Source organism: Hordeum vulgare, chromosome 7H (genome assembly GCF_904849725.1).
Source record: "Hordeum vulgare subsp. vulgare chromosome 7H, MorexV3_pseudomolecules_assembly, whole genome shotgun sequence".
NCBI lineage: Eukaryota > Viridiplantae > Streptophyta > Magnoliopsida > Poales > Poaceae > Hordeum > Hordeum vulgare.
In genome coordinates, this window is record NC_058524.1 from 524974524 (window position 1) to 524990927 (window position 16404).

Consider the following 16404-nt stretch of genomic DNA (forward strand, 5'->3'; position numbering starts at 1 on the left):
TGGAATCGTTAGAAGAAGATACTCAAATCTATGAAGACTACTCGGCAGTCAGATTGCAACAGCAGTGTCAAAAGATTACGCGACCTACTATTCATTTAAAGATGACGACAAACGAAACGACCAGAATGTGGGGCAAGAACCTCGGAGCATGTGTCCGCACCTATGGGAATCAGTCAAAGGATAGTTTGCCGTGAACAAGATCTCTCTGCCAGAACCTCCGACAGTCAAGTCAGCATATATAAACAGGTGAAAGTTAGAGTAACATATGAGGATCCAGTGGAATAAACCACCGTGAAGCCAGACAGTTAGTCAGCTAAGATTCACCGGAAGTATCATTCTAAGGTAAGACGGAAACCCGAGTTGGAAACGGTTTCCTCAAGTAAGGGTATTTATCTTGAACCTTGAGCAATCAAATCTCGAGGACGAGATTTCTTTAAGGGGGGTAGGTTTGTAACACCCTGGATTTTGCCCATTTCTTTTTTCCTTTAATTTTAATCTGGTTTTGCCTTTTTGAGGCTTAACGGTTTTGAAACCTAAAGGGATTACCCTTAATTTATTTTTCCTAGTGTCTTGCCAACCTTCAAACCACCCCAAGACCTATCCATTTCCATCTTGAGCATATCCCAATATTCTTTTCCATGGGAATATTCCTTTAAAGGAATAATCTTGTTTGCCTTGTGTTGTGAAGCAACCCCCATTTATATCTCTCCAAAAATTCCCAAACAATTCTCATAAATCTCTTGGGTCATATCTTTCTCAGATATGACAATATATTTCCTTGCCATGTTCAAAAATATTCCTCAAAAAATCCTTTTCTGATTCTGCCCTATCTGCCAAGTTGTGAAGCAAGTACCCTTTGTATTTGCTTGATTGCTCTCAAAATTTGCGAGCACTCTTTCCTAGCCATATCATTACCTCATGCCAAAGTTCAACTCAATTTAGCTAGTAATTATTTCTTGGCAAATTTCCAAAGTTTCTGATCCAAAATAAGCGTTGTGAAGCAAGTGCTAGCTAGGAGTGTTCAAATGAGTTAAAACTTTGCCATCATCTCAATATGCTCAAATTACACCTCTCCACCAAATTTGAGCATCACACCTTCAACCATGTGACCATAGCTTCAAATCTTTGTCTCTGGTCATTATTTGGATTTGTGAAGCAACTATATTTTATATTGCTCCATAAATTCTGAAATTTTACCAGGGCATTCTCCTATCTATAAAACCTTGCTAAACTAGTTTGAGCCCATTTTATCTAGCCAATTAATCCTAGTAATTCTTCTAAATTTTTGTCCAGAGATATATTGTGTGAAGGAAGTGCCACTTTGGCTTATCAAGATGGCATGAAATTTATACAACATCTCCATAACCCCAAAATACTTATCTCCTCCAAGTTTCAGATTCATCCAAGAAAGTATGTCAGTGCCACATCAAAATCCCTATTCTGGACCAGATTAGCTAGTTCCAAAGCAATCCTGTCAAATATTGACTCTGTGATCCTCAAACTTCCCAGGTTTATAGTCCCTCCTACCCTGAACCTCCTAGACATGGTAGTTTGCTCTTATCTCTTTCCTGTTGACCATAGTATTAGTGCCAAGTTGGCTACAACAAACTTATAGTGACTTTTTTCATCTCCCCAGTGACCCTTCTTCTGATCCATCACTTCCAGGATGCCTTGGGGACCAAGGACTCCACCCCAGACAAGGTGTCCCAGCCCCTCTTGTCCTCTCAGTGCCAGTGCACGTGGTGACCACGCCTGTGGCATGCAATAGTCGTGCTCTGTGCAATGGAGCCCTTGGTGTGGTCGATTCCTCCTCTCCCGCGAGCTATAGTCATGACCAACAGCTCCCCATCGTCGCCCTTTATCTCCTGGACCCCTCTCCCCCTCTCAAGTCCCCTCCTAAGCGGTGTTGTAGCCGTGCCCGCGACGTGGCCGTCCCTGTCGCCGTCGCGTCCTGTCCTCGAGCTCTCTCGAGCTTGCTTGAGCTATCCCCTCCCCTCCTTGAAGCTCCCCGAGGCCGCAAGCTGCCAGTCCCGCCGCTGTAGAGCACCAGGGTGTGGCTAAGGCCGCCGTGGCGGCCGAGCTCATCCACTCACCGTCGGGCGCCTATTTAAAGGCCGCCCCGGAGCCCCTCAAGCAAGGGGAAGCTTCCCCTCACTCCCAAAAGCGTCCCCCGCCATCCAATCGAGCTCCCGGAGCTCCCCTGCCCTCGCATTGCCGCCATGGCCACCGCCGAGCTCCTCCGAAATTGGAGCAGCCCGAGCGCTCTCTCTCCCTCCTAACCTCACCTGGAGAACCCCTCGTCCCCGGCGCACCTCCCCATCCCCTCGCCTCACCGCCAGAGGCTCTGTGGCCGCGTGCCGAGATCTGGTCGCTGCCGCTGCTCCCGGCCGCCGTGAGCTGCCGTTGCTCTGGCCCTCTCCGGCGTGTGCTGCTGCTCCAGGCGGGAGCAGTGCCTCCCTCCACGCCCGCCGATGGTTTCGCCCCTGCCGAAGGTGGCCGGAGCCGCCGGGGGAACGTCGCCGGTGCCTGATACATCTCAAACGTATCTATAATTTTTGATGGTTTCACGCTGTTATCTTGTCTTCTTTGGTTGTTTTATGTACCTTTCATATCTTCTTTGGGACTAACTTATTAATTCAGTGCCAAGTGCCAGTTCCTGCTTTTTCTGTGTTTTTGACTCTTTTCAGATCAGATTTTGGAACGGAGTCCAAACGGAAGAAAACCCCTAAATGATTTTTTCCCGAACGGAAGAAGATCAGGGGGCCTTTGGGCCAAGTCAGGTGGGCTCGAGGGAGCCCACAAGCCCCCACTCCGCCACCAGGGGGAGGCGGCGGTGAGCAGGCTTGTGGCCTTCCTGGCCGCCCCCTGACCTAGATCTTTGGCCTATAAATTCCCAAATATTTTGCAAAAAATCAGGGGAGCCTCGAAAATACTTTTCCGCCGCCGCAAGCTTCCGTTTCCATGAGATCTCATCTGGAGACCCTTCCTGGCACCCTGCCGGAGGGGACTTTGGAGTTGGAGGGCTTCTTCATCATCATCATCGCCCCTCCAATGACTCGTGAGTAGTTCACTTCAGACCTACGGGTTCGTAGTTAGTAGCTAGATGGCTTCTTCTCTCTCTTGGATCTTCAATACAAAGTTCTCCATGCTCTTCATGGAGATCTATCCGATGTAATCTTCTTTGGCGGTGTGTTTGTCGAGATCTGATGAATTGTGGATTTGTGATCAGATTATCTATGATATATATTTGAGTCTTTGCTGATTTCTTATATGCATGATTTGATATCCTTGTAAGTCTCTCCGAGTCTTGGGTTTTGTTTGGCCAACTAGATCTATGATTCTTGCAATGGGAGAAGTGCTTGGTTTTGGGTTCTGCCATGTGGTGACCTTTCCCAGTGACAGTAGGGGCAGCAAGGCACACATCAAGTAGTTTCCATCAAGGGTAAAAAGATGGGGTTTTTATCATTGGTTTAAGATTATCCCTCTACATCATGTCATATTGCTTAAGGCGTTACTCTTTTCTTATGAACTTAATACACTAGATGCATGCTGGATAGCGGTTGACGTGTGGAGTAATAGTAGTAGATGCAGACAGTATCGGTCTACTTGTTTTGGACATGATGCCTATAGAAATAATCATTGCATAGATATCGTCACGACTTTGCGCGGTTCTATCAATTGCTCGACAGTAATTTGTTCACCCACCGTCTACTTGCTTTCATGAGAGAAGCCACTAGTAAACACTACGGCCCCGGGGTCTATTCACCTCCATCCTTTACATCTCCGCTTTTACTTTGCTTTGTTACTTTGTTGCTTTCAGTTCTCACTTGGCAAACAATCTATAAGGGATTGACAACCCCTTCATAGCGTTGGGAGCAAGCTTTTGTGTTTGTGCAGGATCTTATGTTACTCCTCCACTGGATTGATACCTTGGTTCTCAAACTAAGGGAAATACTTACCACCGCTGTGCTACATCACCCTTTCCGCTTTGAGGGAACACCAATGCAAGGTTCCATAGCCATAGCAGAAGAATTCCTGGTGCCGTCGACACGACCATTCCTGTCGCCGTTGCCGGGGAAGCACGGCTGACATCAGAAGTATTTCTGGCGCCGTTGCCGGGGAGGAGAAATCAAGATCTATCCAAGTAGGTCTCACAAACTCTTCTCTTGCATTTACTTTTGTTGCCAGTTGCCTCTCGTTTTCCTCTCCCCCACTTCATGTTTGTCGTTTTCATTCGCCTTTCTCCTTCGCCGTTTTCCTTTGCCTTTGCTGTTCCCCTTCGCTCGTCCGCTCTTAGGTTTGTTCGTGAGAAACCTTTCCTCATGGCCAAACCAAACTATTTCAGAAAACTGGAAGAGATTGAAACTAATGTCAAAAGTTTCATGTCTTCTCAGTTTGACCAAAATAGTTACTTCCATAGGGAATTAAAAGAGAAAAATTCCTTTTTGGTCTGTTTAAATAAAGAGGTTGATGGTATGGCCAATGATTTCCTTGCACTTAGTTCTCAGTTTTCTCACCTTGAAAAATTGGTGGGCCAAATTTCTGACAAGCAGGCTACCTTAGTCAGTAAGATGGCAGCTAAACCTGAAATTTGTGATGCAAATCATGAAGATCTTAAAGTGCTTGGTGTGTCTCCTCTTGAATCTTTGTTTTCGCGCGTCAAACCTACTTATGGAGGGGCTGGATATGAATCCACTTTGGTTGAAAAACGCCCCAATGATTCAGAGTCCACCTATCTTGATGATAAAGGTGTGGAGAGTGGAGTAGAAGAAGTCAATTTTAGGTAGTAATGAAACTCCCACTTTGGATTTCAAGGAATTCAATTATGATAATTGCTCCTTGTTTGAATGCATTTCTTTGATGCAATCCATTGCAAACTCTCCACATGCTTATAGCCAAAGTAAAGCCTTTACCGCGCATATCGTAGATGCTATGATGAAATCTCTTGAAGAGAAGCTCGAACTAGAGGTCTCTATACCTAGAAAACTTCATGATGAATGGGAACCTACTATCAAAATCAAGATCAAAAACTATGAGTGCAATGCTTTGTGTGATTTGGGTGCTAGTGTTTCCGCGATTCCAAAGTCTTTATGTGATATTCTTCTGAAATACTTCTGATGCCAGCTGTGCTTCCCCGGCAACGGCAACAGGAATGGTCGTGTCAACGACACCAGGAATCCTTCTGCTATGGCTATGGAGCCTTGCGTTGGTGTTCCCTCGAAGCGAAAAGGGTGATGCAGCACAACGGTGGTAAGTATTTCCCTCAGTTTGAGAACCAAGGTATCAATCGAGTGGAGGAGTAACACAAGATCCTGCACAAACACAAAAACTTGCTCCCAACGCTATGAAGGGGTTGTCAATCCCTTATAGATTGTTTGCCAAGTGAGAACTCAAAGCAAAAAAGTAACAAAGGAAAGTAAAAGTGGAGATGTAAACGATGGAGGTGAATAGACCCGGGGGCCGTAGTGTTTACTAGTGGCTTCTCTCATGAAAGCAAGTAGACGGTGGGTGAACAAATTACTGTCGAGCAATTGATAGAACCGCGCAAAGTCGTGACAATATCTATGCAATGATTATTTCTATAGGCATCACGTCCAAAACAAGTAGATCGATACTGTCTGCATCTAGTACTGTTACTCCACACGTCGACCGCTATCCAACATGCATCTAGTGTATTAAGTTCATAAGAACAGAGTAACGCCTTAAGCAAGATGACATGATGTAGAGGGATAATCTCAAACCAATGATAAAAACCCCATCTTTTTACCCTTGATGGCAACTACTTGATGTGTGCCTTGTTGCCCCTACTGTCACTTGGAAAGGTCACCACATGGCAGAACCCAAAACGAAGCACTTCTCCCATTGCAAGAATCATAGATCTAGTTGGCCAAACAAAACCCAAGACTCGGAGAGACTTACAAGGATATCAAATCATGCATATAAGAAAGAAGCCAAGACCCAAATTTTTATCATAGATAATCTGATCACAAATCCACAATTCATCGAATCTCGACAAACACACCGCCAAAGAAGATTAAATCGGATAGATCTCCATGAAGATCATGGAGAACTTTGTATTAAAGATCCAAGAGAGAGAAGAAGCCATCTAGCTACTAACTACGGACCCGTAGGTCTGAGGTGAACTACTCACGAGTCATTGGAGGGGCGATGATGATGATGAAGAAGCCCTCCAACTCCAAAGTCCCCTCTGGCAGGGTGCCGGGAAGGGTCTCTAGATGAGATATCGCGGAAACGGAAGCTTGCCACGGTGGAAAAGTATTTTCGAAGCTCCCCTGATTTTTTGCGGAATATTTGGGGATTTATAGGCCAAAGATCTAGGTCAGGGGGCGGCCAGGGAGGCCACAAGCCTGCCCACCGCCGCCTCCACCTGGTGGCGGAGTGGGGGCTTGTGGGCTCCCTAGAGCCCACCTGGCTTGGCCCAAAGGCCCCCTGATCTTCTTCCGTTTGGGAAAAAATCATTTCGGGGTTTTTCTTCCGTTTGGACTCCGTTCCAAAATCAGATGTGAAAATAGTCAAAAACACGGAAAAAACAGGAATTGGCACTTGGGACTGAATTAATAAGTTAGTCCCAAAAAATATATAAAAGGTACATAAAACAACCAAAGAAGACAAGATAACAGCGTGAAACCATCAAAAATTATAGATACATTTGAGACGTATCAGCGCCGTGACCCTTCCCTGCCTCGTCTATTCTATCGGGGCAAGGCAAGGGGAGGAAGAAGAAGATAGGGGGAGGAGAGAGAAGGAGCATGGGACCCAGGCGTGAGTGGCCGAGGGGCCGACCCGCCTTGCCACATCAGTTAAGTGGAAGCGCCTTTGCGCGTTTACTTTTCCTGGCAGGAAGGCGTATACCAGAGGAAGGCGCGACCAACTTAGCTGCCAGGGACCCCGTCGTAAATATTTTTATTTCAAACAAGTCCCTGCCACCAAAACCTTCATATCTTTTTACCCGTAACTCTGATTCCAGTGATTCCAAAGCCTACGTCTTCGTCTCGTCGAGCCCGACAAGATGGTATCATTTCCACCATGTGATCACACAAGAACTGTTTCCGGCGATTCTTTCCGTGAACTTCTCGCGCTTCTTCCCCGTGGTACCATCATCCCAGGCAAGCCACAACTTTCATTTGCTTCATTGCATTGCAATATAATAGTCTCATTAACTACTTTAATAATAAATATATCTGTTGATAGTATGGAATGTGAGTAGGCACTGTTGAATAAATTATTACTGAGATGAGTACGTGATCGTTAGTGACTAGTGTCTTACACACTAGTCGATAACATGAGGTTGAGATTATTGTCTATGATTACGTTGTGAATACGGATCGACAGTAGTGGCTTGAGCTTATTATTTATCAGATTACTGTGACGTCGGAGCGTCAGCTATGACAGACATATTATTCGGGATAAGATACCTAGTTGGTTGATCAGAGTGACCTGTCCGGGCTCATCAGTGCAACCACATTTGCCGATATGGGACGGCCTTACCTTGAGCTGATCGCGTGATCTTTCACCGGTACCTCCAAAGAGGGAGGGTTATGCACGTGTGCTACCTTAGCCCGGTAGGCGGTGATAACCCTGTGAGCCAGTTGAGTTGTTTGTGTCGGCGTCCCCGGTTGGGACAGTTTAGTTTGGCCACGACGGTGGCAGGTGTCATGAGGACACAGGGCCACCCAGGGCAGGACTCCGGGAGAGGATGAATGTCGGTGGTACGATGAAAGAGTCACGGATCAGGCAAGTTTCGTTGGAGTAATGTTGGTCCACCCGAATGGGATCACGAGGTCAGTACTCTATAGTGTGGGTAAAGTGTGCAACCTATGCAGAGTGTAAAATCTATTCGAATAGCGCGTCCACGGTAATGGACAGCCCGACCAGACCTCAGTAGATGGTCAATCATAACTATGATAGTAATGATGGAAGAACTCGTGTGAGTACGGTAACAGTTGGGCATCGTGCCGATGATAAGTCTCGGTATCCGGCGTGAGGATACTTGCTAAATATTCTCGGTAAGATCACAAGATTTGGGATCATCAGGGTACAGTGATAGCAGTCTGGTATAGTTATTTTTCAACTACCCCTTAGTGATAATAAATATTTATCTGATCTTGACTGCTATGATGTTGTCTTGCCTTAATGCTAATGTTTGTTGTGAGCTTGCGAGTACATTCAAAGTACTCACATGGCTTGTCATGCCAGTTTGCAGGTCATGCCTTGATTGCTTGATTGTCGAAGATTCCGAGTTGCGAGCTAGGATGCACGTTCCAGCCAGAGTCCCTGCGGAGTGGAGTTCATCACATCCGTTGTTGTTCGGCTGCTAGTGTAGGATTTATCGTAGGCATGTGTAGTATCGCCAAGGCGATGTAATCCATGTATCCTTGTAATCTTTTCCATAGTAATAAAGAGCTGATTTGTTCTATGCCAACGGTTCCGTATTCCAGAAGACTGGTCCTTGGGCTGGAATACGGGGCATTCCGGTTTCCTCTGAGTCGGGGTGCCACATCAAACAAGTCTTCAATCTTGGGGAGTGGGTTCTTGTTCTTGATCGTGACTTCATTGAGAGAACGGTAATCGATGCAGAGTCTGATGGTTCCATCCTTCTTGGACACGAAGAGAACGGATGATCCCCAAGGTGACGCACTCGGACGAATAAACCCTTTCTTGAGTTGCTCATCCAGTTGCTTCTTCAACTCCGCTAGCTCTTCGGATCCCATCCTATAAGGCTTCTAATAGATACGCCTCGACCCGGGCATGAGCTCAATGATGAAATCGATGTCTCGGTCAGGAGGCATCCCTGGTAGCTCGTCAGGAAAGACGTCCGGGTACTCACACACTATTGGCACTCGATCGAGTTCTACCTCTGACAGACTGTTAACCCGTGGCACTCGAGCGGGTACTGGCTCAGAGACATACTTGACTTTGACTCCTTGGTCGCTTGTCATGGTAATGGCCCTGTTGGCACAGTCCAAGATGCTCTGATTCTTGGTCAACCAATCCATGCCGAGAATTACTTCTAGGCCTTGCGACTTAAGCACAATGAGATCCGCTGAGAAGCTCGTCCCATTGATAACTATCCCGACCTTCCTACATCCTAGGTTGGTCCTCAATACTGCTCCCGGGGTTTGAATTGCCATATGCCTGCGAAGTAGGGTAGGTTTTAAACCACATTTTTTCACAAATCTTTGTGTAACAAAAGAATGCGAAGAACCACAATCGAACAATACTGTTGCTGGGGTAGAGTTGACGAGGAACATACCCAGAATGTAGTCCGGGTCTTCCTGCGCCTCTTCTGTGGAGATATGATTAATCCGCCCCTTGTTGTGATACTGCTGATTGCGGGGAGCCTCATTCCTGCCTGGTGCTCCTTGGTCTGGATTTGGTGCATTGGGGTGCGGTGCATCGGGCTTCTTATTGGGACACTTCCTGGAACAGTGCCATGTCTGTCCACATCCAAAACAGGTAACTTGCGCGGGAAGATTGGTCTTGACTCCATTGTTGTTCGGCGGGTTGATTGCTGGCTTGGTGTTGACTTGCTGCTGAGGCTGGTGGTTCTGGTGGAATGTTGGATACTTGTACTGCTGCTGCTGATAGTTGGGTCTTGCTGGAGCTGACTGCCATGGGTGGGGCTTCAGATTACTCGGTCCTCCACTACCCATTAGCTTGCGCTTACGGGTGACGTCCATAGCATGACGCTTGTCTTCCAACATAAGGACCTTATTAACCAGATCGCTAAAGGTCCAACATTCACAAACAACCAACTGATACTGGAGTGACTGCTGTAGTCCTTCCATAAAGCATTCCACTTTGGCGGCCTCAGTGTCGACGTCTTGAGGTGCGTATCTTGATAGGAGGTTGAACTTCTGCAAATACTCCTTAATGGATCCACTACCTTGCCTTAAGGCTCGGAATTCCCGCTTCTTAATGGTCATCATTCCAGGAGGAATGTGAGCAGCGCGGAATCCATCTTTGAACACAGCCCAAGTGATGACTTTCCCTGCTCACATGATCTGGAATCCATCCCACCAAGCTCTGGCTGTGCCACCGAGACAGTGAGAAGCATAAAGGACCTTCTCATGATCATCAGTGCATTTAACCAGCGCGAGGAGGTCTTCGATTGTACGGATCCAGTCATCGGCATCCAATGGTTCAGTCGTCTCTGTGAATATGGGTGGCCTAGTTCGCATGAACTCAGAGAGAGTAGAGCGACCATTGCCATTCCCATTCTGCGGCGGGTTGTTCACCAAGGTTTGAGCCAGCTGCTGAATAGCGGCATTGTTGGCTTGACGTTCCTCTCAAAGAGCTTGAAGGAACTGAGCCATAGTCAAGCTTTCAGGAGGAGGCGGTGGCGGTGGAACATCGTCTTGCTGCTCATGGTGATCTCCAGCTTGAGTTTCCCCTCCGGTTCCCTGCTGCTGACCCGAAGAGGCGGAGCCAGGGTTTCCGAAGGGGCTGTTGCGAGTAGCATTCACCATCCTGTCAGGGGAGTAGACAGGTCAATTTTCCGCACTGGCGGAATCATAAGGGAAGATGCTCTAGTAAAGAGGGGGTATGGTGATGTGCTAGTGTGAAATTTTTTAAACCAAAGGTTTTTGAAGAGCTAATGCATTAGATTGAAACAGGTGATGTAGTCGCTCACAAGCTGCCTAAGGCAGAATGCGACTTGCATCCAACATGCTTACACAACACTCGTGGTTCACTCAACCGATACATGAACTCCTACGCTCGGGGAGTACTCCTAATTGCCTACGCTACTAATGCTAAGCGGCAGACTGCGTGGTCTCATAGGCGGGTTCTGCGGGATCTTCGTCTTCATCTTCATCTTCATCGATGCATTCCTTCCTTGAAGGGGTAGGAGAAGGAAGCGGACCATCACGACGTCTCTTGGTTGGGGAAGTAGCGAAGAGTTCGGTGTACTCTTCTGCAGTCAGGCGATGACTCTGAAGAGGAGTGGCCTGAAGCGGTGGTATTCCTCCTCAAAAAGAGAAACCAGGTGGTCCTTCGGGTGCTCCTTCCTTCTTCACCTTGCGGTTCTTCATCTTCTCCGTGCGAAGCAGATCCTTGACTTGGTGCAGCTCTTGGCGAATCTTAGTTGACTCTTTGATCAAAAGGTGCGTCAAATTGTCGGAGGAGAGACTGAAGTAGATTTGAAACCTCAGTGGCATCCCGTCCTCGGATGATGGGTTGAGTGTTCAAATCCCGTCTATCCCCTCCTTAACAAAGGGTAGGTGACGAGTAGCTGGCTCGTCAGCCATCTCGGGAAGGATGTCGCGGAGTTGCATGAGCGCTTCTCGTGCTGTTGTCTCCACTGCAACCATCAGATCTTCCATCTGTGGCCCTTCAAAGAACCAACTAGTCGGGGAGTCATTAGCCTTCACTATCACGTCCACGTGATATTCCTTAGTGTCGGCGTTGACCCAATGCTGCTGGTAGAGGAAGATGGGCGTGCGATGTACTTGGCACTTCTCGAGGCTATCACTCAAAAGTAGAGGAAAGCCCGTCTCCAGAAGCATCTCAGGCACGGCGGCCATCTACAAGATGTAGAGGAGAGGGGTTAGAAAGTTTTTAGTGGGTGCAGAATCTCGGTTAAGGTCTAAGTGCATTAGTCGTATTTGCTATCGTCCATGCTACCTAAGGCTTCCTATAGTCAGGATGGCTCTGATACCAGTTGTGTGGGGACCCCGACTTACGAGTCGAGATCGCCGTGCTCAGTGATCCCAGAGATCAATGCTCACCGAACACATATACCGAATAAAAGAGTCTTACATCCGAATATCGATTATTACAACACATGACCGAATGGTCAAGTTCACAAAGAGGGCCTAAGGCCAAATCATACTGATACATCTATTAGCGGAAATCATAGGGACTAAGCGGGTGCCCATGCCATCAAGCCTAAACCGACATCCATTCTGACTCGGAAGCGTCCTAGTACGCAGGGGCGTCTCCGAAGAGTACTCATCTCCAAACTCCGATCCTTCCATGTCTGGTCAATAATATAACCAGTGGCAAGCCAATGCGTACTTTTGAATGTACTCGCAAACAACCCATGATATGAACAATGAAAGTGAAGGATCACAATATCATGCATCTTTGGTGTAACTCATCTTGGTGGAATGGTCATGAGAATGCATCAAGTTAAAGAATTACTTTAGAAGAACAGGTTACAGATATCAATATATCTATCGAGGGTTGAACCATCCGGGTTCACCCTATATGCCAAGTCACCAAACTTGGTCATATCATTACTTTCATGATAACTCATTTTTTCACAACTCACACACACTTGATTTATGCGGAAACGACTAGACGTAGTTCAAGCAGGATTACCCAACTGTCCTTGACCGTGGACACGACTATTTGAATAGTTTTACACTCTGCAGAGGTAGTACGCTGGACCCACGAGATCCGGGAAACTTCCGTGTCATCCACTCGCGGTATATAACATACCCGAGGTAAGTACCCGATCAATGCCTTTTCCCTGACGATACTAGACAAAGAGGTCCACTCGATTGGTACCCAGCCCACATGTTGTACGTCTTATGAGCACCGACTCTGGACAGTACTGTTGGGGATATTGCTTATTAAGTGACCCGCCGAATATGGGCCGGGTTACTTGTAAGGCGATTCATCCTTTAGGGCTAGTTGGGCCTCAGCCTGGGCGGTTCAAAGTCGCCGGATGGTTATAGGTCTCCGGGTTTTGTTGGACGGCGACTTAGAGACCGCGGTGGTCAAGATTTGTAAAGGGGAAGGGACTCTTGTAAACCCTAGGGCTTCGACCTATATATAAAGGCGAGTCTGGAGGGGGAGAGGCAGGTTAGAAATCATCGAGTGCTAGGTTTAGGCGAGTTACGCCTTCCTTGTAATCGAATCCATAACAATACACACAAAGCAGGACGTAGGCTATTACCTCCTCTCGAGGGGCTGAACCTGGATAAATCCCGTGTCTCTTCCGATTAACCCCTTCGAGTCGCCACCAAGGTGCGATGGCTCCAGTATCAAGTCCTTTCACGAGGACATCTGCCGTGACAAAACCACGACAGTTGGCGCCCACCGTGGGGCCTGCGCACGGTGGAGTTGAGTTCTCAAAGGGAGCCCTACCAGGGTCTGGGAGTTATGCGGCGGCGCTCATGACTTGGAGCCGACGCGGCATAGCCTACATCGACAACCGGCGATGGGGACCTGAAGCAAATTCTCTCGAATCAGGCTACAGGGTCCCCTTCGGCAAGATCAACGTCTTCATCGGCATGATCGGGTCATCCGTCCCTGAGCCGGACATCTCCTCCGACATCGTCGAGCCGGCCAGGTACGTTCATCCAGTCGTAACCCGGAATCTGACCCACCCGGTCTTTGTGGGTTTCACGCAGGGGTCGGAGGAGCCAGAGCACGCGGCGGCTCACGAGGTTACCCCCATCAACTATGACGACGAATCATCCATGGGCGATTCCGATTCCATCCAGTCCCTCCACGGAGACGGTCTTGGGGGCTTGTCATTGGCCATGGATCCGGAAATCCTCGATCGAACCCGCCGCCAGATCGCCATCTACATGGCTGGGGCGACTCAACCCGCACAGAATCCCGCCGGAGGCGATGGAACCGGCGGGACGTCCAGAAGTGCGTCAGCAGTCCTGGTGGATTTAGCGGCGGAAATCACAAGACTAATGTCAACCCCCCTCACGCCAGAGAACCAAGAAGAGATAAATGCGGAGTTAGCAAAATTGAGGGAGGCGGTGGCAAAGGCCCATCAGGATGCTGAGACGGAGTCCGCCAGGATGGAAACTCGACAGGCCCAGATTACGGCCGAAAGGATGCGGTTGAACACCGACAATTGGCGGCTTGAAATACAGCAGCGCGCATCCGACGCCGTCCATCAGCGGAGGCACCAGGGACGCCTGCCCCATGATCTCAATCCGACTCGCCTGTTCGACACTCCCCAAACACCCGGGATGGGAGCCGCTCCAGCAGGAGGGCCGGGCCGCCCTCCTAACCCGCCGATTCAGCCGACTGAGGGTCAAATTCCTCGTTTCCGTACCCCCCCCGAGGCCACTTCTCTAACCCGGTGGATAACGTGCTTGCCGCAACTCGCCATCTGGAGTCTCTCCCGATCCACGGAAACACCCCAGCTGAGATCGAAGCAAGGAACGCCATCGAGATGCTGAAAACGGCGGTGGTCCAAAACGCGCAGTTCTCACACAGCCCCGAGCGATTGCACTCCACCCCCCATGCGAGCTATACCAGGGGTTGGCCGGAGGATCAGCCAGCCGTAAACAGCGCCCCGCGACACCTCCCGCAGGACAACCCGCCCGAGCGGGACCCGCCAGGCAAAGGTCCACCGAGCATTCAAGAGGCTCAGACTCCTCCCGCGGGGACCGGAGGGCGAGTTGGGGTGCCCTGCTTGTCCCTGGCCCTTCGAAACGAAAGAATGCCCAAGGATTTCAAAGGACCGAGAAAGGTGCCTAATTACACACCAAATCTCGAACCAACATCTTGGATCGAGGGCTATGAGATCGCCATGGACATGCTCGACGTAAACGAGGCGGTTTGCGCCAGATATTTCACCATGATGCTCGAGGGATCGGCACGCACCTGGTTGAAAAATTTACCCCCCAATTCTATCCAGTCCTGGGCCGAGTTGAAGGAGCGTTTTATCAAAAACTTCCGGGGAACCTGTAAACGGCCGATGACAATCGTCGACTTGCAACACTGCGTGCAACGCCCGGATGAGTCGGCGCATCATTGGTCGCGGCGAGTCGCGGAAATTATCCATTCATCGGATGGCATCACGGCAGCGCAAGCTGTGCTTATCCTCGAACACAACTGCCACTACGAACCGCTGGTCCAAAAACTGGGGCGACTCAAACGGAAAGTTCAGGATATGGGCGAGCTGATGGATACCCTCACTAGGTACGCCGAAGCCGATGATACCAAGGATCCCGGAGAGGATGGTAAGGGTAACTCGCCCAAGAAGGGCGATTCAACGAATAAGCACACCCGCCTCCAAGGCCGCAACCGTCATAACCAGGGGACCAACGGCAAGCGTAGGCCACATGAGGAGCCCTCGGACCTGGTTGCCAACACCAACGCCAATGACGGCAAAAATAAGAATCGAGGCTTCAGTGGGAAAAGACCGCATAACTACGAAGAGATGCTCAAAGGCCCTTGCCCGCACCACGCCACGGCCGACGGCCCGGCGGGCCACTCCTGGGAGAACTGCTTCGTGATGCGAGAATTTCGGGCCGAGGCAATCAAGAAGAGCCAAAGCGAAGATCCAAACCGTCGCCAAGACCAACTCGCCGCGCCCAACCAAAGGCACAACCCCTTCGGCGGTTTTCCCGAACAAGAGGCACAGGGGGGCCCGCAGCCAGGCGGCGGCCAGTACCCGGTGCACCACCAACAGCGGTACAACCCGCCGGGAGTTTTCCAGCAGCCGCCCCCACAGGGGGCTCCGTAGAACCAGGATGACCATGGGGGCTTCCGCAACAATCCTAAACAGCTAAGTAATGGGCAATATCATGTTTTCACCACTAATGCTTGCAGATGTGATAAAAAGGTAAATCACCGGGCGTACAGCGTAATTGAGCCGGCGGTTCCCAGATATCTCCACTGGTCCGAACAGACCATAACATAGAGTAGAGAGGATCACCCGCCAAGAATAGATAACCTGGGCGACCTGGCATTGGTCGTGGCTCCCCAAGTCGCGGATTACACTCTATCGAAAGTACTAATGGATGGCGGCAGCAGCATTAATATCCTATACTTCGACACCTTCCGGAGGATGAATCTATTAGAGAAAGACTTGATGCCTTCAACCACGGTCTTCCACGGCATCGTCCCGGGCAAATCAGCTTATCCGATAGGCCGGGTCAGGCTCTCAGTACGTTTGGAACTGCGCAGAATTACAGGTCGGAGTTTCTGGTCTTCGAGGTGGTCAAACTAAAAAGCCCGTACCATGCGCTGTTCGGGCGACCGGCTTACGCTCGCTTCATGGCCCGCCCATGCTACGTCTACCTCAAGCTCAAAATGCCTGGTCCTAAAGGGCCCATCACGGTCGACGGAGATAGAAGAATTGCAAAGGAGTGTGAGGAAGGAGACGCGGCCTATGCGGAAGTCGCCTGCGCGGCGGAAGAGCTCAAAAACCACCGGGCCAATGTTGACCCGGCAGACATGTCACCACTCAAGAAACCGACTACAGATTCCGAGTCGCCCCTCAAGTTCAAACCAACGGAAGACACGAAGACAGTCGACTTCGTCCCTGGCGACTCATCCAAGCAGTTTACCATTGGAACGGGTCTGGACCCCAAATAGGAAAGCGCGCTCATCGAATTCATCCGTGAGAATCGGGACATCTTCGCATGGAAACCCTCTGACATGCCGGGTGTACCGAGAGAA